Source organism: Saccopteryx leptura, chromosome 1, assembly GCF_036850995.1.
Source record: "Saccopteryx leptura isolate mSacLep1 chromosome 1, mSacLep1_pri_phased_curated, whole genome shotgun sequence".
NCBI classification, from domain to species: domain Eukaryota; kingdom Metazoa; phylum Chordata; class Mammalia; order Chiroptera; family Emballonuridae; genus Saccopteryx; species Saccopteryx leptura.
The window spans coordinates 318,037,772-318,052,393 of record NC_089503.1 but is presented as its reverse complement, the minus strand read 5'-3'; positions in this window follow the sequence as shown (position 1 = coordinate 318,052,393).

Below are 14,622 nucleotides of genomic sequence, written 5' to 3'. Positions count from 1 at the left end.
GTCACCCACCCCCCACCCCTCCTCACTGGCATTACCGACTCCTCCCCTGATCTCCCCCTTAGTCCTCAAAGATCTCGGCTCCTATCGCATTGTCTACACAGCTGATGTTTCATGACGTTTCATGATGCTGTCATGACCACTGTCTTCAATATTACCGCCTCTGTTATGGTGTCATTCTCAGGGTCCAAACCTCATCTCTGATTGTATCCAGTTATCCACACCCTCACGATTGTACCTGCTCAGAATAGCATAGCAGAGGAAAATGCACGGCCATGTTGCCAGGTCTCACTTTAAGTTCTTGACACCTAACTTCCAGTGCCCAGCAATTTCTACCACATTTGCCTCATCCACTCTCTTTCCCACTTTTTCTCAACAGTGGTTTTCATCCCTTCCTTTCTCCTCGCCCCTCCACACCTCCACCTAGTCTTCCCTCTCATCTGGTGGCCAGTTTCAAGTCTCACTGAGAAACTGGAGGCATGAACGACCAGCCTTCACCTCTGACCATTTCCTTTATCAGAGAGGGAGCATGGTTCCTGTGGGCGTATTCTCCTTGCTCCTCCCTACGGTAACGTCCCCACCCACCCACGGGGGTCCGTGCACTCTCCCCTACAAGACACAACTCCGACAACCTTTTCCTCTTACTCCTAGCTCTCCACTCTTCCTGGTTCTGCTGGGCATGCATCGGTCCCATCAGCACATGAAGATGCTACTATTTCTCCCACTTAAAAAGTTTCTCTTGATGCTGCCTTGCTCGCCCGCTCTGCCCTGTGCAGCAAAGCTCCATGGGAACATTCTCTCTGCTTGCCATTTCTACTCTGCCTCCTCCCATTTCCTCTGCTGAGTCCTCCCCATCACTCCAACATAGCTGCCTTCATCACAGTGTCCAAGGACCCCGTGTAGCAAGATCCAAGGGTGATTTCCGGTCCTCCTGGACATGTCCCCTCAGCAGCGTCAATGACAGTTGGTGACTCATTTTTCCTTCATTCATTTTCTTCCGGTGGCGCCCAAGCCCTCCATAATCACATGCATTTGCTCCCTCTTCCCCAGTCACAGCTGGTCCTGTGCTGCCTCCTTCTCACCTCCCTGAGTTCCCAGTTCTGGACACCCAGGTTTGGTCCTCAGACCCAGTGCTGGACACCCAGGTTCGGTCCTCAGACCCTCTTCTCCTCTGTGTATACTCCTTACATGGGTGATCTTACCCCATGGCTTTACCTTCTACCTACATGAGTCCCCATGTATTTGTCCAGCTTTGTTCATCAGCTTGCCCACCTGCAAGACCATATTGAGCATGTCCAAGGCGATATGTCCACATCCCAGTGTTCACCATCCTTGACCCTGTCCTCTGGTGCTTTCTCCCGTCTCAGTAAGTGATCACTCCATTCTTCTAGCACCTTGTGCCTAGACTCACCCTTCATTCCTTTCAACCTTTCAAACTCCATATTAAATCCATCCACCAGTCCTGTAGTGCTCTTCAAAATAAATAACATTAAGAATCCACCCACTTCACACCAAGTCACACTAGTCTGAACCACAACCATCTCTTGCTGGGATTACTGGCAGGTCTTATTAAGTTCATTTTCGTCTATACTCAGCATGATCCTTTAAAAAAGTTAAGTCACAGGACATCATTCTCCTGCTCAAAGCCATCTATGGCTTCAAAAGCACTTAGTTTGAACCTAAACTCTTACCTTGCCTCAAAACCTCCCCACGTGACCTAGTCCTTCCTCTCCTCTGCAACCTTGGCGGCTCCTCCTAGTCAGTCTCTCACTCAGGTCAGGCACGCTGTCTCCGTGGGGCACTTCACACCCACCTCAGGACCTTTGCACTGGCTGTGCCCTCTGCCTGGAACACTCTTCTGCAGAAGTCCTGTGTCTCGCTCTCTCACTTCCCCGAGGTCTTTACTCACAGACCTGTGTTCAGGGAGGCTACCCCGGCCACCCTAGCTAAAAGCCACCCCAACTCCTATCCTCCTTTCCTTCCTTGACCTCCTCCTAGAACACGTCTCAGTCTCCTACTGTATACGTCATTCCTTACTAGACTGTAGACCTTGAGAAGGTGGGAATTTTTGTCTGTTTTCTGCTTCTCTCCGGTCTCCTGCACACAGTGGGAGCCCAGTGACTATCAAGTTAAGAGAACGCCTCCATCTCCTTCATCTCTGCCTTCAGCACCAGCCCCTGTTATTAACAGTTCAGAACATTTATCATATTTTACTTGAACTACTTGCTCATGTCAGTGTCACCCATGTCTTAGTCATCTTGGTGTCCCATTGGCTGTCGGTGACCAGGCAGAGAAAGGACCCAGCAAATATTTGTTAAATGAGTAACTGAATCCTGAAAAGTGCTACATAATTCGCCAGAACAGACGAGGTGCCCCCCCACCCCAAAATGGGTTTTTCTCAGGACCTAGTGCGGCACTGGCACAGCGTGGCCTGTCTCAGTGTGAAAGGGCCGGGCTTCACCCACCTTCTCCTCTTGCTATCCCCCCCACCCTGTCCCTGAACGTCCCTCCCCCTCAGCATCTCCCACCCCAGGATATCCCCACCTTCTCCCTTAGTCGCTCCCTCTTCGGTCCTCCCTCCCATGAGGGCAACACCTTCCCTGACAGCACAAACAGAGCAGGCCCTGCGAGGAAGGAGGGTGCTGGGGTCTGCTGCTTCCCTTGCCGTCAGCACTCAGCTTTCTTCTCCCCTTCACGTGGGGCTTGGTGTCCCACGCTGTGCTGAGCCCCTACACTTCTCTGCGCTGTTCCACGTAGATTCAGGCGCTCCTACACCTTGGACCCAAGCCAAGTTCATATGTCCTCCCAGGATTATCGTCACAGCCCATCCAAACGAGATGCGCACAGAGGTGCCAACAGCCATGCAGTAAAGACGGCTAGTGCGAGCCTCTCCCACTCCCTGCGGGGGAGGGGAGCTCAGAGGCCTCCAGGCAGCCAAGGCTGGATGGCGGAGCAGGTGTTCACACCGCAAAGACTTCAAATGGGGAGCTTTTCAAACAAGGGGGAGAGCAGGCAAAGGCAAACCAAGAATCAGTAGAGATTCCTTATTTTTAATCAGGCGCCTGCCAAGCACAGGTACCCTGAATTCCCTCATGCTGTCTCCTTACGCTTGTTCAACAGGTGTTAGTGCTGATAACAAAAGTGCTAAAATATCTTATTATTTAAATATTTGATTGATTAATTGATTGATTTTAGAGAGACAGAGAGGAAGGAGGGAGCATTTATTTGTTGTTTCTCTTAGCTATGCATTCATCGGTTGCTTCCCGTATGTGCCCTAACTAGGGATGGAACCAACGATGTTGGTGTTTTGGGACGACACTAACCAGCCAGGGCCTTAAAATGATATTTTAAATAATAATTTGTACTTGTATATTTTTATTTTTTATTGCCAAGGCAATTTTACATTTGTTATCCCACTGGCCTGTCGCAGCACACCTGTGGGACAGGTGTCAGCATCACTCCCATCGCCTTGAGACAGCAAGGGACTTGCTCCAAGGCAGTGGTCAGCATTTAAAAGGCTGGGACTGGAGTCCCAGGTCCCAACACCCAACCATCACAGGGTTCCCTGCTGGCTGCACCACCAGGAAGAAACGGGGCACCCACCGCAGAATGCCAGCTCTGCCCTGCGGCCTCCCAGCAGCCTCACTGACAGCCTGGGTGGCTGCTGCAAGCCAGCAGGCGGGTCCCTCGCCTTCACTCCATTAAAGGGAGAGGGCAGATGAATGCGGCTCCACTCTGTGCAGCCAACCCTTCCCGCCCGGCCCCTCCACGCCCCACAAGGACTCTAAACGCCTTGATTGCTTCATAATCACCCCATGTGGTGCTCCATGTTCACCTTGTTATTTAAACTCCAATAAAAGGTAAAATAAAAAAAGTTAATGGTCTAAAACTTCCTGTTTTGAACAACTGAAGAGGACACTTAACTCACAAATGTAAGGGAGGAAACAGATTCTATTTCTGTGGTTCTGAGACAAGTAAGAATCCCCAAAGTGCCATGCCGCGGTGTCCAGCGATTGAGCCTGCAGGACCAAGCCAGGATGGCCGGGGAGGCCCTGTTGCTCCTCCTCAGATTCCCCAGCTCTTGACACCCTCAGAAGCTGACTCTTAGAGGGAGAGAACCCCATCATGGGGACGAGCACTCCTTCCAGCAGTCCCACCTCCTGAATCCTGTCCTTCTGAACCGCATGAGCCATTCGCCCCCTCACTGAGCAAGCGCGAATGGAAGGCCTGTCTCCCAAGAGGCCCTGGAACAAGGCACAGTCCCCACCTTCTGGAATCCCACAGGTGAGCACACAGGTAAGCAGGGAAAATACAGCACACACAGCCATTACTGAGGAAGGACACGGTGTCAGTGGGGCTCAGAGAAAGACACTCCATCCAACTGGGGCATTCATGGAAGGCTTCCTGGAGGAGACAGGAACCACTCTCAAGAAATGAACAGGACTCTGCCCAGGTAAAGAGAAGGTGGAATTCCAAGGCAAGAGTCTGAGTGAGATTGGGAGCAGCAGGCAGCTCAGCTCGAAGACCAGGAGCAATAAATGGCCATCACATAGAAGCTGACGAGCAAGGGCCCCAAGGAAGGAGACTGGACCAGCGGTGGCCGGTTGTGCCCAGCCTCAGATGCTTGGTTGGGGCCCAGGCATCAAGAGGACCTGAGTGTGCAGGAGAGTCCAGTGATAGCCACTCTGAACAGAAGCCCACACACTCCTTCCCCGCCTCTCCCCCAGGATGTGGAATGGCACCAATGGGTAAAAAAGGGGAGTGGCTCCTCCCCTCCCACACACACCTGTCCCCCAGGGCCCCAGTCCTGCCACGTCACAGAGCTGGCAGCACGCAGAGCAGGGAGGGCAGAGAAGCCAGGGGCCCAGGGAAAGGCAAAGGCCTGAGTGCCCCCAGCAAGGGGATGCCAGCCCTACACCATCCCCTTTCTCTGGGCCGGAGATGGGTAATGAGCTCACTTAGCAGCTGGAAGGTCAGATAGTCTATTCTAAGAAAATCTGTATGTATATTTATCAAAATACACAGATTCATATCTTGAGCAAGCCCTGCAGGGCCCTCTGAAGGCATGGACTCAGCCCTCAAGGGGCCTCAGTCTGCAAAGAGGACAGACCAGGAACACAAGTGACCATGAGATACTCGGATGTGCTACCAGACATGGTACCTGCATTAGCACATCAGGCCAAGCATCACTGGCTGATGAAAAGCACCTCCCATTCCCACCAACCTTTCCTGGCTTCCGTAAACATGATGGCTGATTTCTTATGTCCCCTTGGCCCAGCCAGAATTCCAACTAACCATTAATAAACCTGACGTCAGGAAATTGAATGGAGGATCCCTGTGTCCAAGTCCCACTCCACTAAAGCCAAGCTCCATTCTGCCTCTAAAGAACAGGCTTAAAATGCCAGCTTGGCCCTGTCACAAGCTCACCCAACTGCCCATCTGCAGGGACAGAGGCATGACATGAGGTAGAGCCTTATGAAATCACATGCAGCAATGACAAGAAGTGAACCAGAGGCTTATTCGGCAGGAACGAGTCTCTAAAACAGAGTGTGGCAGGGTTGTGGGAGATGCAGAGACACAAAGATGTCCACAGCACAACAGCCACTTAGGGGAAATTAGATAACATTGTAGCAACACAAATATTTTGCCAGGTCATTACCATATGCAAAGGCATAAACCAAGTAAATTTGTGCTGCTTATGAGGCTCGGAGTCAGAATGGAGGTGGAGACAGAGAAATAGAAATGAGGAGAAACAGTAATAAAAAAATACTTTTATGAAAAAGTATATAAAATGAACAACCCTTCTAATAGCAACTAAATGTGCCAAATGAAAAATTATTCTAAAAAATCTCTCTGGAAATGCATTGCTAAGGGGTCAAGGGAGAACAAACCCTCAGAGACCTACAACCGCAAGTGTGGGACTGCAGAGAGGGAACCGAACCCTGGAGCTCACTTTGCACTCCATGACGTCAGCTAACCCCTAAAGGTCTTGACCTTCTGGTCTGATAGCTGCATAGGCCTGGGGTACCAGGGACAAGGCCAGGCCAGCACGTGGAGGGGTTTCTCATAAGGGGACCTCACATAGCCTGAACTCATAAGAGATGCCCTCCATGCCAGGGGGACCTAGAAAGACCTCAGAAAGAGAAAATAAAGAACTCATCTTGGCTCAAACCTGGTGCTGAACAGATGGAAAGTTTTTTTAAAAAAACTGCTCCTGATCATATGGAACCCCTACCAGTCCTCACGTGGTTTGCAGCCTAAACTCATCCCACTGTATAAAATATTTAAAAAAAACACTCAAGTTATTTAAAAAGTTGTCCTAACCTGAGTTGGTAGCCATCTCAGGTCCCTAACAGAATTGAATATGTATTGTCTTCCAAAGAATACATATTCTTTGGAATATGAGGTCTTTAACGCAGACCTCAAATGCTGTCCACATGCATCGTTATGAAAAAAGTGAGCCATGGTTAAAAAATCACAAATAAACAGAGGCCAGCTACATGCATGAGAGCAGTCAGCACAACACTGTGGACACCTCGGCAATGGCATTTTTACACTCCAGAACCTAAAACACGTGTGTGGAATGTGCTTTAAGAAAGAATATTTTAAATTGTGCATAAAGTACAGAAATAATGGGAAAGATGCTTTAGTTTTTTTAAAAAAAAAAAAAAAAACTAACTCAGTAAAAGTTCTAGAAATAACATAATAGATATAATAATTGGAGTAAAAAAGAAACTTAATTTAATGGACAGGATACAGCAGATTAGTCACAGTTGATGAAACAATTACTGAACTGGAAGGTGGAAGGCAGCACAAGCCCAACGAGACGTGGCAGGTGGCAGAGGCAGCTGAGGAGGGGAACAGAGTGGAGCAGGGACGTCTAATCAGAACTCTGAAAGGAGCTAACAGGACGAGGCAGAGGCAATGTTTAGCAGATGCTGGATAAGAACCTTCGAAAACAGACGAAAGGCACTAATCCTCAGATTGAAGCAGTCTAATGGAACACGAGGAAGATACATTATAAAAGAGAAAGAAAGAAAGAAACCTACATTCAAATCAATCACAGTGAAACTACAACGGGCAAGGAGAGTATCAGACAGAGGGAAGATATTAAAAGCAGCGAGAAGGAAAATAAATGTTACCTACACAGTGGCAATGAGAAGGCAAAGGAGGGTGGATTTTTCAACTGCAAAGAGGATGCCAAAATGTGGGTGTAATATCCTCTGTGTGTCTCAGGGAAAATACAAGCATCAAGGCTCAGAAAACTGCCATGAAACCGTGAAGGCAAAATAAGGACATTCTCAGATGTACAATAACTCAACATAACCTGCTGTCAATTGAACTTACCACAGAAAAGTCTAAAGAATCTACTTCAGATGTGAGTAAAACCACATCTAGAAGAAACTGAGAGACCCTGGAAGAAATGTGAGAGACTGGAAACTATGCAAACAAATCCAAACAAAATTAAGCTGTTTAAAGCCTAATCAGCAAAAATACCACCAACAGCACCAACGGAATCAGTTTGGGGGGGGGGGGGGGCTCAGAAATAGAGACAACTGAAAAAATGCTAACACAGACAAGATAGCACCTAGCTAAAGAGGGGTTTCTGGAAGTTAAAATATTCCAAGACCTTGTGTGTCTGGAGAGAAGGGTAAATTGTTGACTACTTTTCAGTTTGTTGGGTATAACAGATAAAGGTTTCTAGGGCAACAACTGAAAATGAACAAAAGTGCAGAAACCTCCAACAGTAGCAGTAGGTCAAGTGGAATGAGTCAAATACACTCAAGCCATAGACACAAAGAAATAGTAAGAGGGCAAACAGAAAGGGAAAGAGAAAATAGCAGGGACGAAGATGACAGAGATTAATCAGTAATTGTCACTAATTAAAATAAATGTAAATGGCCCAAATTCATTAGTTAAAGGACAAAGATGGTTAAACCAGATTTTAAACAGATGATAGATCTACAGACTCTGTGCTATTTACAAGGAACCTTGTAAAACTCCAGAATGCAGGAAGGATGAAAGAAAGGAGGAGGAGACATGTATCAACTGAAGATTAACCAAAAGAAACCTGGACTATATAGGATATATGGGTGAATCTATCTATTTATTTATATATATTTACCTTTTGTATTTACTTGCACACCTATATTTGTTTATATTTGGAGTATGTATACACATATACTCTTCAAACAATTTAGAACTGAAGGCAAAATGCAGAGAGATAAACAAGGTAACTACAATATAAAGTTACAAAGTTACTGGTAAATATGCCTGGATATATACAACTCCAGATAAGAATAACACAGATTCAAAAGAACATTGCTAATAATATATGTGATAACATAAATTCAGAATGTAAAGCTACAATCGACAGAACTATATTCTGTCATAAAAAGAAATCTACCTTATGGCAGCTACTAATAGATGAAACAGATAAAAATCTATAAATATACCCAATATTTAGATGACACCATTAACAAACTTGCTCTCACAGAAACATAAAAACAACTGGAGAATACACATTATTTCCAAGCACAGCTGGAACATTCATAGAAATCAGCACATACAAGACCATTAACCCTTTGAGTGGTACGAACATTCATGTACGTCCTCATGCCTCCTGACCATCCAGAGTACAATTGTAGAAAAAAATTTTACTTTAAAAATGTGTAAGGCAACATTTATAAAAGGCAAATGTATGTTCTTTTTGTTTCCATAAATTGGTTATCAAACAAACATGATTTTAAGTTAATATCTATAACAGTAACTGAAACTAATTGCATTTTTTGAAAAAAACTCTCGCTTCCAGGGGTCAGTGAGCATGTAAAAAAACTCACTACTCAAAGAATTAAGCCTTAAGCAAATTTCAAAAATTTTAAACAGAAAGTATTTCAAAGTTAATTAGAAATAGAAATATATTAGAAAGATGGCATGCATTTGAAAAAAATCTACTGAAAGCACACTTTTTGATAATGGAGAAAAGAGAACAATTATAATGGAAATTAGAAATGACAAAATAACAGCATTTCAGACCTTGCCAGATGCAGGTAGATTGGTACTTAAAGGAAATATATAGCATTAATGAATGTTGGAGAATAAGAAGGTCGGAAGCTAACGAAACACATATCCACATGACAGGTTAGACACTGAACGTGAGAATGCAGCACAGAAAATAGAGGAAAGGAAGGAAATTATTTTCAACATGATATTAGTGAATAGGAAGTCACTGAACAACAGGCAAGATCAGCAATGCTTCAAGAATACTAACTAAATGGCAAAACTCTAGCAAGAAAAGAATGAGAGATGGTGAGAGGTACCATCTGGGTAGGATGGGGGAGGACGTGGTCCTGGCAGGGGACAGGGGTCAGGGGCACCTGCTCTGACCACCTTCCCTCCACAATGAGCCTCCCTGGATGGCAACACTAGATAGTGCCACCAACACTCCCTGTGCCTCTCCTCATCTATTTCTCTCAATAACCCTTCTGCTATAATCAGGAGCACACACATATGTAATGACAGCACTCCTGCCGTAATTACAAATGAAGTGTAGAACACTTCATTTTCCGATGCTTCATGTATTTGTTGTTGCCTCTCTCTGGTAGAATCTCAGCTCCATAAGGGCCAGGGTTATAGTAACATTTGTCCACTGCTACATCTCCGAGATGGACTTGACACCATGCAGAAGTGCTCATTTGGGATGAATCACTCAATCAAAATAAAAACAAAATGTCAAAAAATGATGGAAATATGTGGGCATGGGCTTGACTGGTCCCTTTACCACTGAGGAAATGCAAGTGGCCCATACACATGACAGATGCCCACCTCTTTAGGAATTAAAGAATGGTGGGCAAACACCTCCATGAGGTGCCACTTCATGTCCATGGGTTGTGCAAAGACTGGAGGACAGACAATGCCAGGCATCCATGGGGCTATGGATCAGCCGTTAACACTTAAACTGGTACCACCACTTAGTGACCATTTGTCTAGGAAGGTTGAAGTCGTGTGTGCTGGTCTTGCTTATTTCCTGTCCACTTCCAAGACTCATCTCTGTGCTGTTTAAAATAACCTCTGTGTCACCCAGGGGACATCACCCAGAGCTCCTGGTCCTTGGGACTCCAACTGAACTAAGCCAAAGGGAGGCACTGGCAGGAGGCCAGGAGCCAGGAGGGGACATTCAAGGTGTTACCCCCTTCCTAGTGCCACATGTCGGCAGTGCTAGAGCCTCTGTGACTTCATCCCACAACGTTGAGACCACTCAGGAATTCACACAGCACCATTCCATTTTATATAGTCCAAAAGCATGCAGATCTAAGTAATGTATTATTTCTATAGTAAAGAGCCCACAAAGAAATGAGTAGCACCTAATCCAAGGTAATGGTTGTATCTGCTGGAAAGAGGGAGGGACAGGGAAATATGTGACAAAGAGGACCATAGCACTGCCCAGTTAACTATCAAAGCAATTCAGACGTGGCTGGGGCACCTGAGGAACTGAACTTCTAATTGCCTGTTGGGCTGATTTATCTACATTCAGATGCACATAGTCTCCTGTTTCTACTAGAAAGCCAGAACAACAACAACAAAAGGATGAACTGAACTCAAGGTCCTCTTTACTCCAAACATACAGACATGCAGAAGAAGTCCCAACAAGGAAAAATAATTTCTAAAACGAAGCCAAACTGAATACAAGAAAGAAAACCCTCATCTGCCAGGGCACCCAGGAAGTGCAAAGTCAGAGTATGAGTACGTGTCAGAGGGTCAAGAGAACTGCAGAGCTACATGTGAACTTGACATTGGGAGACCATGGAGGAACAGAAGTCAGAGAGACCTGAGGGCAGCCGGCTGTAGTGGAGTCGTCCCCTGGTGCCTCCTGTCCCCTCTGAGCTGTGTCTGGGCCAGTTGTGTTCGTGTGTACCTTCCATTGTGCTGTTTCTCTCTTAAAGAGGTGAAAAGCCTTTCATATAAAATACTATTTATATTATCCATCTGAATTTCCCAATGATATTATTTCAACTTGTATCTATTTTTAACAGTGTCCTTTTGTTTTTAATAATGCCCTCTTGTTGTTTATGAACTCTATCTTTTTATTTATCTCTTCAACCATTTTCACCATGCTCCTCTTAAGCCCTGTTAGGATGTTTTATAGTTTTTAGTTCCTCAGGGGTGAATTCTCCCCTATGTTTTTCTGCTGATCATGGATTTCTGTGTGTGTGTGCGCGCGCGCGCGCACTCACTTTGTAGAAGGCTTTTGTTTTTTGGGGGTTTTGTTTTGTTTTGTTTTGTTTTGTTTGTATTTTTCTGAAGCTGGAAATGGGGAGAGACAGTCAGACAGACTCCCGCATGCGCCCGACTGGGATCCACCCGGCACGCCCACCAGGGGCGATGTTCTGCCCCTCTGGGGCGTCGCTATGTCGCGACCAGAGCCACTCTAGCGCCTGAGGCAGAGGCCACAGAGCCATCCCCAGCGCCCGGGCCATCTTTGCTCCAATGGAGCCTTGGCTGCAGGAGGGGAAGAGAGAGACAGAGAGGAAGGAGAGGGGGAGGGGTGGAGAAGCAGATGGGTGCTTCTCCTGTGTGCCCTGGCCGGGAATCGAACCCGGGACTTCTGCACGCCAGGCTGACGCTCTACCACTGAGCCAACCGGCCAGGGCTGTAGAGGGCTTTTGTACATTTTTTTTATATTTATTTTAAAATGTGCTTTGTACATTTTTTGTCAGTTCATATTTTGTCAGAGTTTTCCTCTGTCGTAATTCTACTGGTTCCCTAGAACTTGAAGAAGTTTCTGTGGAACGGTGGTTTAGAAGTACTTCCTGAGTTACTAGTTCTAAATTAGTTTGTTCCTTGCCATGTCAGGGTTTTTCACAGGAGTCCTGTGTGGATTTAGACTCTACAATAATGTGAGCTTGGGGATGGGGGGTCTCATGGCATGGGAGACACTGTCTCTGCCTAAGGCAGCTTGTATCTGGTCTGTGTCTCCAGCCTGTTTAGCAGAATTGTTCTGGTTCCCATAATAAATCTCACAAGTCCTTCCTTAAGATTTCCTCTGGCAACCCAACTCTACCTCCTTTTTAAATGCTGGGTCTTCTATTCTTCACTCAAGACCCAGAGTGCATCCCTAGCCAGTTGGTTCAGTGGTAGAGCATCAGCACGACATGTGGAAGTCCTGGGTTCAATTCCCTTTCAGTGCACACAAGAGAAGTGACCATCTGCTTCTCTACCCTCCCCCTTCTCTCTCTTTTTTGCTTTTCTCTCTCTCTTCTCCTCCCACAACCATGGCTTGAATATTTCGAGCAAGTTGGCCCCGGGTGCTAAGGATGGCTCCATGGCCAAAAGCTCAATCCACTATTTTTTCTGATTACCTTCTTCTACATAATATACAACCACAAAACCAAAAAGTGGTGTAAACCATCAACAAACCTTTTCTTGGCCCACACATCTGTCATCTGGACAGAGCTTAACAGTGATGGTTCCTCTCTACTGGGTGTGGTCAGTGAGGGTGGCTTCATAGTTCTGACGGACCCACTGCTAAGACCACTCACTGGCATGTCTGGTGAGTTGTGCTGCCTGAAGGATGGAGCTCAGCCAGTGCTGACCACCAGGGGCCTCAAGGTGTCTCTCCACATAGCTGATTGAGCTTCCTCACAACATGGTAACCTAGTCCTGAAAGCCAGTAATTTAAGAAACAGGAAGTGGAAACTAAAGACTGTACTTGAGCACTGGTGCACGGTCACTTCTACTGTATTCTGTTGTCAAGTGTCACAGAGCTGGACCTGCTTCAGTGGGAGGGGACAGAGGTCATGCCTCCAAATGGGAGGTCAACCAAGATTTTGTAGCCACCTTTAATCCACCATGACCCTAATCTTTTTCTCTGTATTCTATATTTTTAAAACACGTCTCACTGGAAAGGTATTTGACAGTCCCCACATCTTACCCTCCTTTACACTACAAATTATCTTTCCTTTCTTTTTCCTTTTCTTTCTAAAATAAGATGTCCAGCAAGGCTAGAATGGGAACCTACCTAAAATTACCAAATTTAAGGCAATCCTAATAGTCCCTAGCTAATTCCCAGCTGAACTGAACTTCAACATCCTCTGTAACAGATTAATAGGCCTTGGTAAGTCCTATTCTTTTTGTCTTCCTTTGGTGGGGAACAGGATTGCATGTTGAGCTAGTTCAAGAACATTTCCACTTATTTTTCCAAAAGCACATCTGAGAAAAAAAAATCCACTTCTGATAATTATGTGTTAAATGTGAAGCATTTAAAGATGGTTGGGCCTGTTTTGTATCCTTCTAGGTGTCTCTTTTAATTAATTGTGAAATCTTAAAGGGCTTCTTGGCCATTAATTACAATTAACTCCAGCAGTTGTTATGCTCCATGCATTCTCAGCCCGCTCCCTGAAGCCTCAGCCGTCTGCATAATGGATGCAGCCCACAAGCACATCACCAGGTCCTGGGGGCAAAGGAGCCAGCCAGTCTCCCTGGAGCACAGGTGGCCACCGGAGTGGGTCCCTGACTGACTGAGCTGTTGCCCACAGGAATGCAAGCTTCTCACTGAAAAGCATTCCCACTGCCCTGGAGTGCTTGGAGATGGAGAGAAGGGAAACCATCGCTGACAAGGTCAAGGGCAAAGGAAAGCATGGCAAGGACAAAGAATTAGAGGAAAGAATGGATGCAAAAAAAAAATCATTCATAAAACATTTTAATGTTTTATTAATTGACCTTTCAGTCGTGGTCCAAGCGGAAGCTGTTTGTGGTGGCCGGGCTTTATTCCTTCATCACAGACGTGTCCACAGCCCCAGGGGTCAACCCGGCACCATGTAACCCCTGCAAGGGGACCACACAGTCTACTCCCTCTCGAGCCTCAGCCTCCTCCCCTGGGCCAGGCAGCAGCATCCCTCCATGCACAGCTACTCTCAGAGTGAATGTGATGATTGTGATGATGCCCGTCCACAGCCAGCCCTGCACCTGGACAGGGCGAGTGACAGACACGTGCTCCCTCTTGGTTTTGATTCCTAAGGCGCACCTCCCTCGGGTCACAGATTCTCAGTGGAGAAGGCAGATGGGAGCTTTGTTGTCTGCCACACCTTTCACGTCCTGGTCTGGTGTCCAAGGACTGGAAACAGCCTGACTGTCTATATATGCCTTAGGCTGCAAACAGAGGCTGAAAACCTTTCTCTTTCAATGGCTGTCTTTTCCATTGCCCAGAACTTTCCTCTGGTCCTCTCTTTAAAACTACCCGTGCATTTTCTTCACAGCAGCCTACTTTGGCCTATGTCGTCCATTTCCTCCATCGTGTTGAAAAACTCAAATGGACCTATTTTAAAATCCTCAGATTGCTCTATGATCTGCTGTTCTGCAATGTCAATTCTCTCGTGGGTTGTGCATTCCTGTTGTTCATTTACTCAAAATGCATTTCCCCTGGGAATTTGTTTTGTGGGCATCCTGAGCAACTCAGGTGGTTGACGTGTCCCCCCTGCAGGGGATTGGCATTGGTATCTGGGGGAGACGAGTGGCTGCTACCCATTCCAACCACGTATCCCCAGACCCGGCACAAACACCCCAACTCAGGGATTCTGCAGTGAGAATAGGGACTGCCTCCTTCACAGGGATGGCACTCATTCCAAT